The 18,560-nt window shown below is 42.1% G+C and overlaps 1 protein-coding gene across 2 annotated transcripts in view; it reads left to right on the top strand.

Moving 5' to 3' along the window:
* CNTNAP2 (contactin associated protein 2) overlaps positions 1-18,560 on the top strand; it is a 1,948,817-nt gene that overhangs the window by 1,698,971 nt on the left and 231,286 nt on the right. The gene's annotated exons all lie outside the window — the stretch shown is intronic.

Genomic DNA, 18,560 nt, shown 5'->3' with positions numbered 1-18,560 from the left:
GAAGATAGGGGTTCGCTGGATATGAGAAGGTCAGTTCTCATTATTCCAAGGCCCTATTATCCTTGGGGCAGAAATTCAGCTTCTGGAATCTACAGCCCACAAACTTCCAGGTTGGGGGAATATTGACACATGCCAAGCTCCCTTGGCCGATCAGACCAAAAAAGTATCAGCACAGATGACAGACGTGACCAGAACGGGTACACAAACCCATTCCCCAGAAATATCTGATGGAACATTTCTTCTCTCTTTCTGTAGTTATAATTATGCAATATGGTCTTTTAAAAAGAGAATCTCAGGCAACATTTTTCTCCCATAATCCTATGGGATTCTTTTTGTAAAATAGTGGACTGTGATCAGCAGACTTGGGAGTTCATATTCTCAGCTCGAAATCCAAGTCCTTGGGTAAATTGCTTAATCTCTTCGAATCCCAATTTCCCGATCTGTAAAATGGGGGTGGTGATTTGTGGGGCCATTATGAATAGAATATAGATACTCATGAAGCATTTCCTTCAGCTTCTAGAAGGTGTCAATATTGTATTCCTCAGGATGTTCATTATAAATCTAGTCTGAGCCATATCTCATTGAAAGGGAAGACTGAGAATATTCTAGCCTTGGAATTAACAAGTACACAAATAGTCAGGGGCACCTGGCTGGTTCAGTCGGTAGAGCATGCAACTCTTGATCTTAGGGTTGTAGGTTTGAGCCCCACGTTGGGTGTAGAGATAACTTAAAATAAAATATTTGAAAAAAAAAAGTAAATGATCATCCTCTCTTTAGAATTATTTTAAAGGGATTTTTCACTTTGCACAGTGAAAATTAATGGGATCAAACTATTTCCTGACTTCCACATCAGTAGGATTGTATTTTAGAAATACCTCATGGCAAAGAAAAAAATTGACAATCCCTATTTGAGTAATTCTGTCTGCTTCTGTAAGATGACTTAGATTCACCTCGTCCTTATTTTGTATCCCCATGTTTTATAAGCCTGTGCCCGGGTTGAAAAGAAGACAAGACCAAGTATAGACAGATCAAATGTTTCTATTTAGCACCTGCATAGTAGAATCTCAATTATTTCTGATGATGAAAAATCTGCAGAGATGTTGTCTAAGTTGCCCCAGTCTTTCCACAGTATGGAGATTCTGTGGCAGGGGGTGAATTCTAGCCTCGTTTTGCCATAGAATTCTTTTTTCTCCTAGTGTTTCCTTGCAGTGAAGAAGGGTGGGGACATTCAGACTAGAGGCTGGCCTCTGCTCAGAGTCCTCTGGAGCTTCTAGCAGTTACTAAGGGTGGAAGTAAGATCCCTCAGTGGCAGAGATATCCAATGCCCATCACTATAGAGCATCTCCATTGAGGTGCAAAGGAATCTACGGGAGAAAAAAGGCAGGTGTCTGTATTTGAGAAAGCAATGGCTTCAAAGCAGACAAGAAGCGATGCTTTCATGAAGAACATGGAAAAAAACCAAACAAACCTGGAGGCTCGCCATTGTCCCATTATCACATCGCTCCAGACTCTTCTCTGCAGGATGCATGGGTAGCGGGTGGAAATGGAGCGTTCTTCCAGACACATCTCTCCCCTGCCCGATGAGGTGCTCTGCAGACCTAATTGTTGTCCCAGACAATGGCTGGCTGTCCGAGGAAGCTCAGGAAAGATGGTTCCTGAAGTCACCCTTTTAAACACTTTCTCTGCTGTTTTTTCCCCTTTAAGCTTTCTGATCGCATTCTGATAGGAATTCAGATTTTGCTTCTCTGTTTGTGTCTCCAAGGAATTTTGTCACAGTTCATGCCTACACAGTTCATGCCTTCCAGAATAACATTTCTGTTAATTAACTACATTGTGCCCTCCTGTCAGGAGTAGAAGATTCTCGCCTCTAAGAACAGTGCATCAGTTACACTAAGTTAATGAGATACCATCAATATCTTACTGTGCAAGTAAAAAAAACATACATGAGAAAATTAGATTGATGTTACTCATTAGCATATTTTACAGGTAAAATTTTAAGACTGTATTTCACTGACTATATTTACTCACTCATTCGGTGAGTGTTTATTGAGTACCTACAATGTCCCATATGCTGTGCTAGGTGCCGAGGGAACATAGTCAAATTAAGCATGGTCTCTTTCTCTCAGAGGGAATTCAGAGATCTGTCTGTTTTGGAAAATAGACAAGTAAATCAATAGTTACAACAATAATAACAATAGCTCACCTTAATGCATTCACTATGTCTCAGGCACTGTTCCATGGATTTTACGTAAATCATCTCACTCACTTTCCTAATGAACCTTTGAAATGGGCAGTACCATTAACATCTCTACTTTACAAATGAGGAAACTGAGGCATGGGGCAAGTAAGTTGCCAACATCCCACAGCTATAAAGTGGCAGAGCTGGTGCTCGACCCCAGACATTTTTTTGTCTGTCCCAGTTCATGGCTGTTAACACCAAACTGCGCCACCTCCCAGAACACATTGAGTGGCCGAGAGCACCTGACTGGAGGACAGGAGTATTTCCAGGGAATGTCATGCTTTAATTAAGTTTTGATGGATGAGCAGGAGCCAGTAAGGTGCAGAGGTGAGGGAAGAGTGGGGTTCAAGAAGGAAAACGTAAGAGGATGTATACACCAGTGAGTGAGGGTGTGTGAACAGAACCCAAGGACTCGCAAGGGTACAGCTATAGCAGGGAGCCTGTGTTGGGGAACAGAGAGCTGGATCCAGAGGGGCCAGCATGGGCAGATCACTCAATGTGTTCCAGGCGGGGGACAGATGTGGCTTAACTTGACCCTGACAGTTACGGTGAGCGGGGGCATAACACAATCAGACTTGCATTCACCAGAGAGACGATGGAAAGGCAGACAAGAAGCGATGGGGCAGAGTGAATGTAAGGAAAGTAACATCAACAAAGGGGTAGAGATGTGAGAGACCCTTAGAAGATAGGTCCCGCCAATTTTAACAAAATGCCTGTGAGAATGAAGTAGAAAGGAAGGTTCTAAAATGAAACCAGTGTTTCTGGTTTTGATGATTGTGCATGTGGAGCACCTTTGACTAAGAAATACAGCATTCGAGGGCAAAATGCAAACTACATTTGGATATTTTGAGTTCGCATGTCTGCAGAATATAATAGTATCTATCCAGGTGGACACGTCTAAAGGGGGCTATATACACACGTTTGGATCCCAACTGAGAGGGCAGAGTCAGAAATACAGTTTGAGAGTCATCATCACTAAGAGACTCATCAGGAAATAAGTATTTGGTGCCTGCAGCATGAATGAGATTGCCCAGGACAAATGTATAATTTTTCACCTACAGGAAAAAAGATGTCCAACAATGAAAACCACCACACTTAAGGGATAGAAGGAAGCAAAATAGCTTGTAAAAGATGGGCAGAGAAGTAGGAAGACAGTGATAGCCCAGGGATCAGATGAAAAAAGAATTTCAAGAACAACAAATAAATAATAGTGTTTGGGAACTGCTGAACTGAGTGGTCACTAAAATAAGGATGTAAAGTGTCCATCAAGTTGAACATGTAGAGGTCCGTGTCAGAAAGTGAGACAGTGTGGGTGACTAGAGGTGGATATGGGGAGCAGGGGACTGGGGCTTTGTCCATTGTTCTTGTAGCTGTTGTAAGTGGTGGAAACTTGAGCACACATACACATTAAGAAGGAGAATCCAGTAAACACGAAGAGGTTGGAGGAATGGGAAGGAAGGACAGTCTGAAAGAGTGAGACCCCCCAAGGAGGGGGAAATGAGTGAGATCCAGAATCTGAACATCTGAAGGGGCTCAGAGAAACAGGCCAAAGCAAGGAGGAGAGGGTAAGCCACAAATGAGTGGTTCCCTTTCTGAATCAGAAATGACTTTGTGTTTGTTGTTTCGTTTGTTTGTTAGTATTTTTGAGATGAGACTGTTGCTCTGGAAATATTCACTAACAGCCATGGATATATCCATGTATTTTGTCAGAGTTACCCCTAGGGAGCTATTTGACTTGTCTAGATCCCTTTTCTGGCTAAGGTGGTAATCATGACCATCGTCGCATCAACAGGCCACCACTTACCTCGCATCATCAGGGCACCACCTGAGCACCTGCCAGATCAGAGGCAGCGGGTGGACCCTGGAGAGTCTAGGGTGAAGACAAGGAAAACCAACATCCTCATCTAATGAAGGACTCAAACATATTAATAACGGCACAGATATATGATTTTTGTTGAAGGTGTCTTAAGTGCCAGGCGCTGTTCTCAAGCTTTTGCAGATATTAAAAGTTTTAGGTTTTATAACAAGTTTTATCCACATTTGACAGAAATGGAAAGGAAACTGGGGCACACAGTTCACACATCTGATTCAGATTTTGGGCTTGTGATCATGAAAATACAGTAAATGACAGTGATAGCCTTAAGGTAGTCGATACATCCAGAGGAGAGGTACGTAACCCTTCCTGAATGAAGAGGAAAATGAGATGGTGTCTGAGTTAGGTCAGAAAGAGCATGCGAAGACGTTAGCTAGATGAAGAAGTAGGGGAAAGAATTCTGGGAGGAGAGGACGGTGCACACAGAAGCACAGACAAAGTGTAGGGATGTGGAACGTGACGGGTATGTGGGAACTCTGGGCACGCGGCGTTACTAACAAGTATGAAGTGTGACACAAGCAGGGGACACGCTTTGGCAAGTCTCAGATCCAATTCTCAAGATATGGCGGTCTGGGTATTCCAGCCAATATTTATTGAGTGCCTACCGTGCATGTGCCAAAGAGGAACTCAAGAAGAGTAAGACACGACCGCGTCCTAGAGGCACACACAATCTAGCGGGAGAGACTCACCAGCATAAAGAACCATATTTTGGGTAAGATGAAAGAAGTGTTAGAAGTACAAGCGATATACTGTGGTTGCCCAAATGCAACAACAGTTACATCCACCTGGAGAAGAGGAAAAGGTCCTTTCAAGATTATATCGTTTTAACTGAGCCTCCAAAGGAGTGGGAAAGAACATTTCAGGCTCACGATGCCAAAGGAATTGGCAAATAGGTATTTGTCGAGTGAGTGAGATGGAGAACCATGGAAAATCCAGGTGGGAAAGGGGATCACCACGACTGAAGGGCTGGTGTTGGAAACTGAGGACAAATAACACACCAGAAGATAGAAGGACAGATCTGATGGCTGGTGAGAGCAGAATTCCAGATCTCACGGGAAAGCAGGTCAGGTGATAAGAAGGTCTGAGTTGCACAGTCTGGCCACACAAGTGCGATTCTCGGTTGCATGAAAAGGCTGTGGAGAAAGTCAGGGAACAGAGAGGCCAGAGGGCTCACTGGTCATCCACCCCATGGATGAAGCCCCCGGTGGTGAGGGCAACGGATGGAGGGGACACGGAGCCTGTGAGGCAAATGTTCCAGTTCTCAGATTCAAACGATGACGGCAGGAAGCATGGGAGGGCAAGCACGTGTCACAGGGGGGATGCATGGCTCAACAAAGACGCTGGTGCCATAGAATGGAAGCCCTAAGAAGTGAAGAATAAAACCGGGTGCCCTCTCAGCCCCACCAGGAAAAAGTGGCTTCAGTGCTGATGCTTGCACATTAGGTTCCCTGAAGGTGGGCTCCACTCAGAGGAAGGAACCGTTGGAAATGTCTGATGATGCACAGTGACCATGGAGGGCTTTTTTTTTTTTCTTTTTTAATTGATATATAACTGACATGTAACATTATATCAGCTGCAGGTGTACAACATAATGATTCGGTATTTTTATATTGCAAAACAGTGAGCCCTAGTTAACATCCATCACCTCTCACAGTTACAAATTAAGCTTTTATTTTTGCTGAACATTTTAAGAGAGATTTCAGAGGACACGGTGGAAAATTTTTGAAAGACACGTTCACTGACTAGGAAACATTCAGGAAAAGCAACGGGAAACTGTTGTAATACTTTAGCACAAGCTTCCGTGATGACCAAGTTTGAGCTTTTTCAGATGACTTGGAGAAAATATTTGCATTTAGCAGGAATAGCTCCACAAAAATGTGGAGGCAGCAGCCTAATGTCCTGCTAATCTTAGGAAAAGGTATTAAGGAAAAACTTTCATTTTCCAAGATGCAGCCTTCTGCAATACATATGTTCGAGAAAGGCAGAGAGCAAATATTCTGCAATATATGGAAACTGATGAATCAGAAGAAGTAAACTAACAGCAATTTATCTTCTACTTATTTTTTGGAACAACTTTTATATTAAAAGAGCTTCACTTATATAAACATGAAAAATGTCTAATTCCACTTAGCTGGGCTGTTAAACCATTAGGATGTTATTTATGGTGCTTTTTTTATATATATAAAATATAAATATATATAAAATATATAAAAATATATAAAATATATATTATATAAAATATATAAATATATTTAAAATATAAATAAATGAATATAATTAATATATATATAAATTATATATATATAAAGTTTTATTAATAACTAGTATGAAACAAAATTTATTAATTTGTGTTCACTTTCTTTTAATTTTCTAAGGCCAACCTAGGCTGTCAATGTAGATTTAGGAAGAATTTTAGTGATTCCACTGTTTACAAGTCCAGCTGTGAGTTCAGTTTGTATGACAGGTTTGGGATCTGGAGAATGATTCTGACTTGGTGATTCAAATACGTAAGAAAGAAAACTGCATCCTCAAAAAAAATTAAAAACCCGAATAGCAACATTATTGCAGTTTTATTAATTTAAAAAATGTCTCTAGCTTCTGATTTAGTTTTTCAATTTTCGTTATAGACTAAGAAAAAAGTTCAGAGATGCAATTTAAAGACGAAATTTGTGCTGTATTAAAGCTATGTAGTGTATTAGCTGCTTGAATTTTGGGTATTAGAAGATATACAAATAATTGGTGAACAACAAAGTCAGATTAAGTTTACTCAGATTTCTTTGCTGATCTCCCAGAAGGGGCAGTTATTTGAATACGTGCCAGAGGTACCCTAAAGTTGTAAAAGTAGACTTTAGAGAAGGGTGTCCTCTTGATATGAAAACTGACCCAAGTTACCTTAGATGTTACTGGTCCAGCCATGTCTCTTGACTTGGACATTTCTAGGAAGAGCTGGCCAGATGGAATCTCCTCTCTAGAGAGATTGTGGTCCCGCCTTTCTTCCTCCACATTCCAGAGGCTCCTTTAGAAGACCACCCAGCTCTCCTGACCAGCCCACTCACGCAGCAGCCAGTCTGGGTACTATTTAACCTCTGTCACCCAGCATTTCATTTCTTCTCCCTCAAGGTCATAGTAGAGATGGCTAAACCACTCTGCTCACACTTCCTGGTACAGGGAGGGATTCTTCTTTTGAAGTTAAAACCATCTTTCTGGTAGCAGCCCCTTAGCCTCTGGCTCAGAACCTTGACACAGAGCCCCCAAGGACAGGACACTTCCAGCCACACTCAAAGAGATAGCTTGCCCCTCCTCGGAGACTCAACTTCTGCTTTGAAAATCAGCTGGAATCCAGAACACAGGCTCCTCAAGACCTCACTGCAGGTCCCTGTGTGCTTAGAGTCTCTGTATTGGCCCCCAGCCTATCTACATAGTCAAGCTAAAGACATTTTAGGGCAATAAAAAGTAAGTCAATATTAAGAGACAGGATTCCCTCACAGACATTACATTGTAGGTACATTACAACATACACTCATTTCTTTTAGATGACATCCAAAAACAGGCCAAAGTAATCCACAGAGATAGAAGTCATGGTAGTGGCTATCCTGGGGATTGGGAGTATTAACTGGAAGGAGGCTCAAAGGGGCCTTCTGTGGTGGTGGAAATGTTCTTTATCTTGATCCAAGGAGTGGCGCTATATATATATAAATATATATATATATATATATTTATATATATATATTCAACTGAACACTTAATATTTTCACATTTTGCTGTCTGTAAACTATACTTTAATGGAAAAAGAAAAAACCCTATGAGAAAATCCCAAATGATTAAAGGACAAAAAAGACTAATAAAACAATTTTTCAACAAGAGGAATAGAGACCATGATCTAGGTCTGACCTAGGCAGACCGACTCAAGACTAGTTGCTTGACCTCCCCAGACTTTGTCACGTTCACTTGTAAAAGAAGGGCACACTGGACCATCTTAAGGTGTCTTCCAGCATCAACAATCCTACAAACCTGGTCAGAGGCCATTAGCGTCACATGCGGCTTACCACCTCCCACCCTAAGTGAGCTTATAAGGAAGCAGCATCTTAAATTTCCATGCCATCGTTCTCCATTCTCCTAGACATGATGGCGGGAGGAGGATTGTATTGGAACAAATGACATATGCTTCAAATAAATTCCAGTCCACACACATGCTTCTACTACATGTAATTAGGAGATTTTCTAAAACCATGGACCCTTAGTTGTAAATTCTAATTAAGGATCCATCAGAATCACCCATAGGTACCTCAAGCTCAATATGTCAAAACTGAAATCCATCATCTTCACCCAAAAGCCCTCTCCGGTGCTTCCCATCTTAATTAATGTCATCACTATTTTCTTCATGATCCAGGTTAGAAAGATCAAAGTCATATTTAATGTTTCACTGAGGTCCCCACACTACATAGACTGTTTATCTTGATAGAACCCTCTATTTTTAATACAGTGAAATGTTATTCTGATGTTCCTGATGGTATGTTATCATGCCAGAATTGTCCCAGAGAAAGCATCAATTCCAACGAGTCGCAAAAACATGAATGTAACAAAAATGCAAAGATAATGAAGTCTTCTCAAACTTCTCCCTTTATCTCCCATGATGTCTTCTTTGGTTGAAATGCCTTGGATTCTTGAATCAAACAGCCTCATACTTTCTCTTCCTCACTTCATTCCCTCCCTCATGACACCTGCCCTCCCTGGTGAGGACCGATATCTACAGATCGGCCCTGTCATTCTTTTTCTTACCATGACGGTTTGTCAATGCATTATAATGCAAAGTTCAAGTACTTAAGCTTGGCCAATGATTTCATGCTTTAACCTAATTTTTCAGTCTTCTTTACATACAAACTTTGCCTCTTTCCAACAGTGCCTAAGTGCTTCAACTTAGCCTGCCCATCTACTGACAGTCCCTGGGTGCCACCCATACTTTCTTATGACCCACTGTGTCTTTCCCTGTTCTGGAATTGTCTCCCCCCAGTTGAAACTCTGCCCACACAACTTTTTTTTTATTGCATCTTGATTTAAAATACAGAAGACACCTATTATAGAATTCTTTCATTTTTCTAAAAATATTGGTGAGAAAAGTTGAAATAGCTGTGTAGAGTTATAAGATTAGAGACCTTACTTCTGCCATTTTAGAAGCCAATGGGAGCTCTAACAGGCTCTGTATGTTCATAGAAACAAATCCTTCAAGAAGAAAAAGTTGATGCCAATGCCAGTGCATGTTACTAACACTGGCGAATTGATTCAACTAAGGATGACGCTTGGGACCAATTAATTCAAAGCTGGTTAAAAAAAGGAGATACAATAGATCAGGGAGCAGAATTCATTTAAATGTAGTGAGTGACTGGGGAAGATAACTTGAAATAGCTCAAAACCAGGCATATATCTCAAAGGGCCAAAGACAACTAACTATAAGCATCACATTGCTAGGATTTTGCAAGACATCAGACAAACACCTAAATTAAAACCAGGTAACAAAACATTGCCCAGCTGGATGTCAACTTGAAAAACCTTACAAAAACAGTTTTTCACAGATGAAGAAACGCAGTTTGCTCAAATTACAAGGTAACTTTTAATAGCACTCAAGATAGGAACTACATGAAATCTAATATAGGCCTTAGGTCGTAGCTGAAATATATTCTTCTTGGACCCTTTAGGAAAAGAAGACTTATTTCTATCTCTATAATATTCTTGTTTCACTTCCCACCCCCCCACCCCCCGCCCTGTGTTTTAGTTTAGGTACTTCCCGACTTACAGAGGACTGTGTCATAGGAGTTTCTGAGCTGGCTATTCAAAACCTTGGAATATACTTTCCAATAGACACAGCATCGTAAAAGGCACTCATATTCCATGGCTAACCATAAAGACTTTTGTGGTGTGTTTGGTTTTTTTAAGTGGGGCTGAAAAATAGGGCTTCGTGTGGCAGCTTGAGGTCCAGGTTCTAGAGTCCATTCAATGTAGAACAGAAGTGTTGAAGGACAAAGGAAATCTCTTCCCATATTTCTTAACGTCAAGCTTGTCCTTGACAAGCATCTCAAGAAGGCAAGTGTTTGTTTGCCTTTCTGATAGGCAAGGCACAGTTCTGCCTCTCCTTTCCTTGGGACTCAGTTTGGTGGGGTTAGTGAAGGAGGTGGCTCAGACATTCACAGGCACATATACCAGTCAGTCTAGGCTCCCATGTGGTCCTAGCCCTTCTCTTTTCTCTAAAATGTCATAGTTCAGGGGCGCCTGGGTGGCTCAGTCAGTTAAGCATCTGACTCTTGGTTTTGGCTCAGGTCATGATCTGAGTTTGTCGGTTTCATGAGTTTGAGCCCCATGTTGGGCTCTGCTCTGGCAATGAAGAGCCTGCTTGGGCTACTCACTCTCTCTCTCTCTCTCCCCCCCCCCCTTTGCCCCTCCCCTGCTCACACTATCTCTGTCTCTCTCAAAATAAATAAATAAACTTAAAAAAATTTAACATCATAGTTGTAGCAATTACAGAATTCCACCATCTGATAGATGGGTGTTGAAACTCTAGTAAGACCATTACAGTATAATTCATCCCTTTAGAATTCCAGTGGCCGGATGGAGAAGACCCTTTGGTTAATTTTTAAAATCTCATAAATAAGAGATTTAGGGATAAGAAATGTTCACACTCAGGAATAAGTGAAGCTGCTGTAGTGACTAAAGCCCAGGTTTTAGTGAGTGTTCAGCAGTCTGACATGCATGCTTTGGTCCGTGAAGCCCTTCCACACTGGGATTTGAGCTCAAGACTCCTTTTACGTGGAGTCTCCTGGACTCCTGGAGACACCTGGAGCCTGGGTGTTTCAAAGTTTAGCTGGCAGACAGAGAAAGGGAGAGTGGACAGGTGCCATGCAGACCTGCTCTCATTCTGTTGGTGGTAAGGTGTCACCCAGCTCCACCTAGATTTCTGGGGACTGGATAAGGCAACTCCTGATGCCTGGCAGCTTCGCAGGGGTGACTGTGGACAGGAGGAAATAAACTTTTCATGAAAAGTCAGCAGCCTCTGCCACAGGTACCAGGACGATGGAAAGGAGTAGGCTTTAACCTTGCCTAAAGACATCGGGGTAGGTTCCAGAAGGTGCCTTGATCCGCCCTGAGGAATGACAGGCAAATAAATGAGATAGAGGCATCTTTCCAGAGAGTAAATAGCACAGGCAAAACCAAGTAGAGGAGAAAGATCATGGAGCACTTGAGGAATTGAAACAAATATAGCGAAAGCCTAGGGACCAGTTAAAAGGCATTTTTCATTACAGCCATGACCCACCCACATATCTGTGTTAAGAGTTTGACAGAAGAAAGCTGGCTGGACCCAAGGCCTCTTGGGAAATTACTCAGTTTACTTGCCTTTGCAGATAGTGTTAAAATGATCACATTTGGTTTTCTGCATCTCTGAATTTGATGCCTATGATGAGGACTGATAAGAATGCCAAATGGCTTCTCCTGAAGAGTGGTTGATACTTAGGATTCTGCAGGGTCTTTCTGGGTAAGTGCAACCAGAGGCAATGAATAATGAAACAGTGTATATCTGTCAAGTGTAATTATAACACTGAATTATGCTCCTTCTTGCATTCCGATTCCTGTATACATTAGTTTAAACATCGGAACATGCTGGCACTTCAGACCTGTGAGGATTTTACTTTGAAAAATAGCATGCCCTTATTTTTAGCCATTTTTAATGGGGGAAAAAAATTCACACCTTGTTCAAAATTAGCTTATGGTAGAGTTTGACCATTCCCCCGCTTTTTTTTTTTTTCAATCTTCTCAGGTATCTTAAAACCAGTAAAGAACTAAGGAGGAATGTTCTGCTTTGGCTTTATATTCCCTCTAATTTTCTGTATTTAAATGAAATCCCATTCTTTGCATTTTGGTTAATCTCTCTGATTAAATACTTGTTAAAATTATAGAATAGAGTTACTTAAAATGTTACCAACCTTTGCAAAAGAAGTGGAAATTATCAGATTGTGACTTCTAAAAATTATACAAATAGTGTTGGTTTATTGTTGAATGAATTAAAAATCCAGGGGTGCCTGGGTGGCTCAGTCAGTTAAGTATCTGACCGGCTCAGGTCATGATCTCGCGGTTCGCAGGTTCGAACCCCGTGCCAGGCTCTGTGCTGACAGCTCAGACACTGGAGCCTGCTTTGGATTGTGTGTCTTCCTCTCTCTCTCTGCCCTTCCCCCATTCATTCATTCGCTCTCTCTCTCTCTCTATCTCTCTCTCTCTGTAAATGAATAAAAAATAAAATTTTTTTAAAAAATCCAGAGAAGCAGGAAAAATAAACCCCAAAAATCAGCTGGTATACTTAACAATATTCTGTTGGTGTGCATATGTCCAAACATTTTTCTATATTCTTATATATAATATTTTACAAAAATAAGATCATATGGTGCCTACTATTTGTAACCAACTTGTTTCATGTAATGAGATTTCAGAAGCACATTACATGTCAGCTTTGTTGGTTTTTTTTTAACTCCACAACAGTGATTTTTTTTTTCAACTGTGAACAGAGACTATATCAGGATCTCTAAGACAGCATGTGTGTTTGGAAAACCATTATTTTATATTAACAAAACAAAACCAAAGAGCTATTATTTTTGTTTTACAACCTACAGAATATAATGCACCAAAACAATTCTTGTTGGAGTAGGGCGTTTATCTGAGACCTTCAGGGATTCATTTTATTCCCCATCAGCCTCCCGTATCTGGGGACTTCAGTGCCTGGAGATGATAATTAGATTATTCTGTCAACAAATGGGAGCATGGGTTATAAAAAGATTGGGAAGCACAGTGTCTCAGTTGCCAAGTGCTTCATTTAATCAATGATCCTTTATTGTTGGACTTTAAAAAAAATTTTTTTAATGGTTTTTATTTTTGAGACAGACAGAGTGTGAGCAGGGGCGAGGGAGAGGCAGAGAGAGAGAGAGAGAGACACAGAATCCGAAGCGGGCTCCAGGTTCCGAGCTGTCAGCACAGAGCCCGACGCAGGGCCTGAACTCACGAACCCTGAGATCATGACCTGAGCCGAAGTCAGACGCTGAACTGACTGAGCCACCCAGGCGCCCCTAGCTTAACTTTTAAAAGATAGATTTTTCTCACCTTCTGATCTACTGACTTCCCATTATGAATTCTCAGGCCATCACCCCACACAAGAGCAAACTACATACCTTAAGTACGTTCAAGGCTCGCTCACATGCCACAGCAAGCAGCACAGGGGGCCCAATGAGGAAAATGGAAGACCTGTCTTGGGAAGGCCACACAGGATGTGCCCAGCAGAACAGTCCCCGTGGCGGGGGACCTGTTTCCTAAGCTGTTCCGTACGTTCTCTTTGCCCTCCTTATTGAGAGTCTGTGAAACCAGTCTCTTGCAGCGATTCCGAAACAAGAAACTTTTATGGAAGTTCTTCACCCTTTAAGAAAGCTCGCGGTATGGAAAGAGTCCTCCTATTCTTTCCTATCTTTCTGCATCCCCATTTAAAGTCTCTGCTGACCATGGTTTCCCTTTTCTCCACTCTTTGCCCAATACCGCAAATGCGACGCAATTGACGCGCATCTGGTGTTGTCACGGAAAACAGAATAAATCTCTTTTTATGTTCTGTGTCTGGAGCACGTAGAATGTAAAATCTTCATGTGGCACCTTTTTTTTTTTTCTTTTAACTAGAGAGACAGTGTCCGAAGTCCCCGTGGCATTGAAATGCCCACGCGGCAATTGTTTCTGGATTGAAAACAATTGGCTGCAAAACAGAGACAGAGAAATAGTGCCCGTGACAAGACCCCCAGTCTGGGCTGGAACTCAGTCTGTGGCAACCAGAAAACAGCGGTCTCCTTGCCTGTCCACTTCCGACAGGTGCATTCCCACACCTCCCCGGCAGGCGTCTTCCACGGCCTCAGCCTTTCCCCCTGGCATCACGTCTTTGGCTTTTCCTCATTTTCAGTGTCCACGTAAGCAGAGCCTGTGGTCAAGAGCAAAGCTCCTTCGTGGTCCCGTCCTCACTTCAAATCCACATTCCTCTCCATCTCTGGAGACTCCTTAGGCATCCAATTCCATGTTCCTCAAGAGCAGTTTCTACGTTTCCTTTTATCACAAACACTCTGTCCGCACAGTCACCCTCTGGGACTTCATTCTTCCAAATCGAGCGCTCTCTGTCCAGCACAGAAGTCTCCACTGTTTCCAAACATGAAGGTATTTAAAACCTGTCTACATGTCCCTTACTAAGGGCAGGTCCTGCTTGGCACCTCATGTCATTTTGGAAAGATTTTTGGCTTTTTCCTTTTTAAACTGTACAGGTCCATTAATATTCAAGAAGCTATTCTCAGAAGGAGGTTGAATGTGTGGAGAAAACTAAAATTAGAAAGGCTTTGCATTTTAAAGACAGCTCTCTGTTTTTGCACGGCCAGTGGTAACTCCCTTTTCTCTGTGGATATCTTTGTTTGTGAAGTTATTTTTTAACCATCATAAAAGGCTTAGAGGCCAAAATACATAAGGAGAAATATTTCTCATACTCGAGAGGTTATCAAGATAACCAGAGGTTTTAAAAAGAGTTCGTAACATTGATTCCTAAGCTCCAGGCATTTCCTTGAAGAATTTCCAAAAGGCTTCAAATAAATTTTCCTTCCCAGTGTTCATTTGCAGACATGTTTAACAGTGAATTTTGGGGTGTGAATATGATATTTGGCTCTAAAAATTTCTATATTCACAAGCTAAGACTATTATAAAGAAAAAATAGACTATATTATAAAAAATTGGGGGCGGGGAGTGCCTGGGTGGCTCAGCCAATTAAGCATCCGACTCTTGATTTCGGCTCACGGTTCATGAGATTGAGCCCCATGTTGGGCTCTGAGCTGCCAGCATGGAGCCTGCTTGGGGTTCTCTGTCTCTCTCTGCCCCTCCCTACCCCCCACACATGTGCATGCTTGCTCTTCCTCTCTCTCAAAATAATAAACATCAAAAAAAATTTTTTTTTATTTCCTGTACAATATGAAAGGCAGTATAGTATAGTTAGAAAAACCAACTCTCTATGCTTAGTGTTGACTGCGTGTTAGCATCTCACAGACTCAGTTCCCTTTCTAGGAGGTGAAGGCGAATCCATTCTCAAAAGTCCTCCGGCCTTCACATTATTGGGTTCAGTCACATACCTGCAAACTGAAGTGGTTGTTTGGGTTTTGCAGGGAGCCCAACCACAAACTTAGAAGGCCCATCCATAGCCTGTGCAGCCTCACACACACCTCTGACGCCCACAGCGCATTCAGGGAGTTGTCCAAACGAGCCTCGGTGTTCAGGATCTTTAGTCCGGCTCCGGCTCCGGTAGGTAGGAGCGGTTGGCCGCCCACATGACCCCACCTCCGTTTCCAGCCCTCCCAAGGCTTGAACTGTGTGACCCAAGCCTCCACCCTCCCCTACATCGTTGGTCTATCTGGCGTGCTCAGCTCCCACCCTAGATCACATTGTCAGACTCTCAGGCAAACAAAGACACAACATTCCAGGGGTTTAGATGTTGCCCTCCCAGGTCCAAGGGCAATGCCTGGACTTCACTCTTTAAGCAAACTGAAACTCTTCACTCTACAGTTTTGAACATATTTCCTTTGCGGGCGAGGAGATAAACTCCAATTCTTAGGACCTCACTACCAGAATGGAACTTGGGGATCCTAGTGGTTTGCAAAGTAGGATTCCAGGACCAGTTGCATCAGGAACCCTGGAGTTAACAAAATGCAGACTCCACGGCCCTATCACAACTTTCGAATGAGAATCTCTGTGACAGAAGCCTCAGAATATGCTTCTGACTGCACTGCTGGGTTTATCCTGGATAAGCCTTTGATCCTCAACTGTTCTTCTATTTGTAAATAACTGGTGTAACTAATGTATCTTGTCCCCAGTCTGAGAAAACATACATTCTTACTTTATGCTCTTAGGAAAGAGGCTTGTGGAACAGAAGATGACATTCCTTGTATATGCCTGTCTCCTAAATTATGGTTTGCCTGGATTTCTTTGATTCAGAGTATATATATTATAATCATTTGGCCTCCTTGGTAGGAGTGTTTCTATTCATTCATTCATTTATTCACAACTTGTGCCTTCTCTGTGGCAGGCATTGTTCTAGGTGCTGAGGATATATATAACAACAATGAACACAACAGAAGATGTCTCTGTTTCAGTGAGGCCAGGAGCACATATATTTTGTGCCAGATGGTGATACAATACGTGCTACATACGTGGAAAAAAAATCAGGATAAAGGAAAAAAGGCAGCTGAGAGTAGGGGTTCGCTATTTAGCATAAAAGGCTTAGGGAAGGAATTTCTAATATGATAACATGTGAGCATAAGTGCAAAAGAGAAGCCACAGAGTTATTTGGGTAAAGGGCACAATAAATGCTAAGGCCCTGGGGCAGAAACAGATGTAGTGGAGGAGAAAGCCTCATGTGATGGGGTTAAAGAAGGGCTAAGAGGGGAAGAAGCAGATACAGAGACTACAGGAAGCTCTTTCAAGGAATGTGGCAACTAAAGAGAGCAAAGAAATAAGAAATAAGGTCAAGAGAAAGATTCTGTAGTGGTGGTGGCTGCTGAGAGTAGAGACATGTCAACATGTTCATGTGGAGCGATCCAGCAAAGAACAAATTATTGGTGCCATGGAAGAGAGGGGAGACGTGCTGGACTGGTGTCCTTGAGTAGGTAAGAAGGAGTGGGCAGCCTCCAGGGTAAGATGGAGCACTTGGCCTTACATAAGAACACAGATATTCTCTTTACTTCTTCCTTCTTTCCCTCATCTCTCTGATTCTCACAGTGACTCTATATTCAGTGTTCCTGCCTCAACTCATGACCCTCTCATGTTATGTAAATTCTTTGGTTTCCTGATGTATACTTAGCCCTGCCTTCATAAAAAGGAAGAAGAAGAAGAAGAAAGAGGAGGAGAAGAAGAGGAAAGAGAAAAAGGAGAGGAAGAGAAAGAAGGGGGAGGAAGAGGAGAATGAGAAGGAGAAGATTTGGGCATTTGGGTGGCTCATTCGATTAACTCAGGTCATGATCTTGAGGTTCGTGAGATTGAGCCCCACGTTGGGCTCTGCACTTACAGCACAAAGCCTGCTTGAGATTCTCTCTCTACCTCTCTCTGCCTCTCCCCTCCCCCCGTGCACTCGCACACTTTCTCTCTTTCTAAATAAATAAACATTTAAAAGAAGAAGAAGAAGAAAATATATCCAAACATTCTCCACTGTAGAATGAGGCTAAAATATCTGCTCTACCTATTATCAGTTTTGTTATATGGGTCAAATGAGATTTTGTGCGGAATAATCCTCAGTCCCTAAACTTCATTTTAAGATGGAAGAAACAAATCATCATCAAAACTGTAACAGCATTCATGGGTCTTCCCAGCAAACTCACTGTGCATACCTGTCCCTGTCTTTTCTCTTTACCTGTTCCATATTGAATGACCTAATGTCTCAATGTCACTTCGCCTGCTTGGAGAGCTGAGAGCCAAAAAGTCCACTATTCTGGTCTGTTGTTAAATTTGTGACTCAGTACAGTAAGCCTGGAGGTGATTTGTTTAAGAAAACATGTGTTGAATTACAAGGAGAGTAAAGAATGCCACCTGCTGGACCGTGAGAGGCTGGACCAAGAGCTGTGCATGGTTCTGTCCCATTTATGGTTTTAAGTCACTCAAATGAAGTCAGGAACCAGATTGATTCAAAGGTAATTTCCGATACACCAACATGCCACCTTGTGCCTTTCTCTTTTCATGCAATCTCTTTTCTCCCTGTAAGGATTCAAGATCTAAAATTACCATTAAGACTAGCTATATTTCCCTTCGTTAGTTCTCTTTGAATCCCTTGAAAATTAGATCATAGCACGTTGCCATTTGAAGGGACCTTAGAGATGAGTTCAGTGTTTTCAAACACATTTTGGACACAGAAACTCTGGGAAAGGTATAGATGTGATCCTCATTTCAGACACCAGGAAACTGAGGCCCAAAAGGTGAAAAAGGTAAAGCTATGACAAGAAGTCGCATCTATTGACTCCCAAACCATTCCCTATAACAGTTTACAAGCTTTCAGCTGGAATCAAAATGGCTTAAACAATAGTGGATGTCTCGCATGAAAAGTGTTGAGCGACTCTGGGAATAATTTAGGGGCTGACCAACATCACCAAAGACCCTGGTTTATCCCACTGTCCTCCCTGTTCTCCTCAGCATTTCTGATTTACAAGATGGTTCCAGCAACATTAGGAACCACAACCTCCACCCAGGATCAAGGGGCATAAAAGGGTTGTCTATCTCTGATGAGCCAGGAAATGTGGCCCAAAAGAGCCTTAAAGAATCTCTTCATATCTTATTAGCCAGGAGGGAATGATATGTCCCATCCTAAGCAGGTTCCTGGCAAGGAAGGTGAAACTGCCATATGTAACTTAGACAAATCCAGATACA

The sequence above is a fragment of the Acinonyx jubatus genome, chromosome A2 (assembly GCF_027475565.1).
Source record: "Acinonyx jubatus isolate Ajub_Pintada_27869175 chromosome A2, VMU_Ajub_asm_v1.0, whole genome shotgun sequence".
Taxonomy (NCBI): domain Eukaryota; kingdom Metazoa; phylum Chordata; class Mammalia; order Carnivora; family Felidae; genus Acinonyx; species Acinonyx jubatus.
This window is presented reverse-complemented; position numbering and strand designations above follow the sequence as displayed.